Raw genomic sequence first — 3,913 nt, 5'->3', positions numbered from 1 at the left:
GGGATGCAAGTTTGGTTCAACATACTCAAATCAATCAATGTAATACATCATATTCTTCAACAGAATGAAGGATAGAAACCATATGATCATTTTGATATATGCTGGAAAAGCATTTGATAAAATTCAACATGCCTTCATGATAAAAACACTAAAATACCTAGGGATGAAGGAATATACTTCAACATAATAAAAGTCATATATGACAGACCCATAGTTAGTAGCATACTGAATAGGGAAAAACTGAAAAATTTTCCTCTAGGATTGAGAACAAGACAAGAATGCCCACTGTCCCCACTGTTATTCAGCATTATACTAGAAGCCCTAGATAGAGCAATCAGACAAGAGAAAGATATAAAAGGCATCTATATTGGAAAGAAAGAAGTCAAATTATTCTTATTTGCAGATAACAATGTTATACTTGGAGAAACTTAAAGACGCCACAAGAAAACTTAGAACTGATAAGCAAATTTAGTAAAATTGCAGGATACAAAATTAACATACAAAAATGACTAGCGCTGGTTGGTTAAAATAACCAAGTAGAAGCAGCTGCGGTGCATGGCACTCATGGAGAACTAAAAGGGAGAGTGAATATAGCACCTTCACTCAAATATCCACTTATTCCCATTGGGACTGATCAGGAAAAAAACCTGACCCATGGAGAATAAAGAAAAGCAGGGTGTGGCAATGGCCCACCTGGGAGTGGCATGGAGCCAAAGGAAGCAGTAAGTGAGTGTATGACCCTGGGAAGCCACACTTCTATAGATCTTTGCAACCCTTGGACCAGGAGATTCCCCTTGTGAGCCCACGCAACCAGAGCCTTGGGTTTAACACACAGAGCTGTGTGGAGTCTCATCAGAGCATCTGCTCAGACATGCACAGAAACCTAGGTGCTTTATATATTCCAGACCCGGGATCCCCAGGAAGGTAAGAGCTTCATATATACCTCTAGGAGAATGCTGAATTCAGGGGTATGAGCAACTTTGGTCTGTGGGCCGCACTTCCATGGCTGTCTTTCTAAAATAAGACAGAGAATAGAGAAAAAAAGAATAAAAAGGAATGAACAAAACATCCAATACGGGATTATGTAAAGAGACCAAATCTATGATTCACTGGGGTGCCTGAAAGACACAGGGAGAGTCGAATTAATTTGGAAAACATATTTCAAGATATTGTCTAGGACAACTTCCCCAACCTATATAGACAGGCCAACATTAAAATTCAGAAAATGAAGAGAAGCCCAGTAAGATACTTCACAAGAATATTATCACCAAAACACATAGTCATCAGATTCTCCAAGGTCAAAATGAAAGAAAAATGTTAAAGGCAGCCAGTGAGAAAGGCCAGGTCACCTACAAAGGGAAGCCCATCAGACTAACTGTAAACCTCTCAGCAGAAATCTTACAAGCCAAATGAGATTGAGGGCCAATATTAAACATTCTTAAAGAAAAGAATTTCCAACCCAGAATTTCATATCCAGCCAAACTAAGCTTCATAGGCAAAGGAGAAATAAGATCTTTTTCAGGTAGGCAGGAAATGGTGACTGGCTGAAGGAGCTGGTTCTGTTGCTGCTCCAGGGTGAGTGGGAAAGACACCATGCATGTGTAGTCGGGACCATTGCAGGAGCCTGAGGACACTTCTCTGTCATCACAGTCAGTTTTATATGTGGTACCATAAAAGATGAGGCTGAGACTCCAATAAACATGGGACTATGTGAAAAGGCCAAATCTTCATTTGATTGGTGTACCTGAAAGTGATGGGGTGAATGGAACCAAGTTGGAAAACACTTAGGATATTATCTAGGAGAATTCTTAAACCTACCAAGGCAGGCCAACATTCAAATTCAGGAAATGCAGAAGAACACCACAAAAATGCTCCTCGAGAAGAGCAACCCCAAGACAAGATTGAGAACGTGGGAAGCTTCTCAGCAGTCAAATCAAATCCAAACACAACTCACTGCCAGAGCAAAGAGGAAATATTCAGAGGCTGATGAAACCTACTTTTAGGAGGAGAGAAACCACTAAAGAATGAAACTGGCTTGTCTTCAATTAAAAAACCATTAAAGGAAGCACACGTAAGGAAGAGAGAGAAAATCCTTTAAAATGGAGTAGAATCGAACTTGATATAGATAGCAATTTGATCACATCAACACCAAGAGCAGGAGAGAAATCTAACAAACAGATACCTTGAGTAAGACAGAAAAGTCAAGTAAATGGAGAAGCTGGTAGTTATCAAAAGACAAATCAATTTATAAAATAAAATGGAAAATTAGAAAATAATCCTTCCTCTGGCAGTTCTCCAAGGACTACTTTGTAGGGGACCATATTTTCTCTGGTCTTCAACTTTTTTCATCAACAAATAAAAATGGAACATCAGGATCAGATTCTCCAGGACACACTGTGGAAGCTGAAGAAATGGTAAAATAACTTGATATGGGACAGGTGGATGAGATCACTATCAGTACTACTACATCAACTAATGGAGCAACTAATGCAAATCAAGCAGTTCAGGTGAAACCATCAATAAACAATAGTTTAGAGGAAACAGTAATCATGATATCTCACCCCTTACAGCACCAGTAATTCCAGATAGTAGTTATTCATCATCCCATACAGACGCCACCTATGAAGAAGGCTGGGAAGTATTTTGCCCCTATTATTTCATCAAACATGTCTCGCCACTGACAGAAGAACAACTAAATAGGAAACCTCTTTTGTTGAAAACAGGAAGTACACAGGAATTCTCCCTAGATTTAGATTTGGATGAAACACTAAGTGCACTGTAGTCTAAATGAGCTAGAAGATGCAGCACTTAATTTTCCAGTCATTTTCCATGATGTCATTTATCAGGTTTATGAGATTAAGATCATTTTTCAGGGAATTCCTGGAGTAATTTTTCAGATGGATGAGATTATTCTTTTTCCTGCTTTTAAGAAGGTGTATGCAGACAAGTTACTGACCAAACTAGACCCTAAAAAGCAAAGGGTCAAGTCCAATTTTTCTGTGATCATTGTGTTTGTACAAGGAAAATATATAAAGGACTTAAATATTATTGGAAGAGATCTTTCAAAAACTATAATAATTGACAACTCACCACAAGACTTTGCATATTCGCTTTCTAATGGAATCCCTATAGAAAGTTGGTTTATGAATAAAAATGACAATGAACTTCTAAAATTGCTTTTATTCCTGGAGAAGCTTGTATAACTGAGTGAAGATGTTTGACCACACATCAGACACAGATTTCACTAGCATGATTTGCTGACCCATGATTGAGTCCCAGGATTTTCAAATCAATGAAGGAGGAGAGACTTCAGGATTCTTTTGGACTAAGACAAAAACATTGCCATTACTATTGAAATTTTGCATTTTTGTACCCTGTCTTGCTTGTCTTATTCTTGGTACCCAATAATAAAGGGTTATGGAAAGAGGCTTTATTCATCTTCAATTGATAGTGGGTCTGTCACACTGTCTTCCACAATGGTTGAATGAATTTACACTCCCACCAACAGTGTAAAAGCATTTCTAGTTCTCCAATATGCATCTCCAATTGCATACAGTAGGTAGGCTAAAACAGACGAATCTTTAGAGCTAGTGCAACTCTCGTGAATTTTTTATTTTTTATGCACAGGACATCTGCAGTTTATAAAGAATTCTGTTTCTGCCACCAGAACTTTGGCCTGTAGTCACACAGGATTTTATGATAATCACAGAGATGAAAATGGACTTATTTTCTCCCTGTTTGCGGTTTATAACCACTTTTTTGTTACTTTATCATTCTCATTTTACTTTTCCTGTTAAGGTTTATAACATGTTTACATTTTTGACCTGTATTAGATTAGAATTTCATTATGCGTTGCTTTTAGTTGAGGCATTTCATAGTTTTCTAGAAATAGTCCATTTTCATGCTTTTAATT

The 3,913-nt window shown here is 37.7% G+C and overlaps 1 pseudogene; it reads left to right on the top strand.

Annotated features, from left to right (window-relative positions):
• Window positions 1-2,429: 2,429 nt before the first annotated feature.
• On the top strand, window positions 2,430-3,272 carry LOC100400513 (CTD small phosphatase-like protein 2 pseudogene; annotated as a pseudogene).
• The last annotated feature ends 641 nt before the right edge of the window (window positions 3,273-3,913 follow it).

This window comes from Callithrix jacchus, chromosome X (assembly GCF_049354715.1).
Source record: "Callithrix jacchus isolate 240 chromosome X, calJac240_pri, whole genome shotgun sequence".
NCBI lineage: Eukaryota > Metazoa > Chordata > Mammalia > Primates > Cebidae > Callithrix > Callithrix jacchus.
The sequence above is the reverse complement of the archived record's forward strand: the minus strand, read 5'-3'. Positions and strand labels throughout refer to the sequence as shown.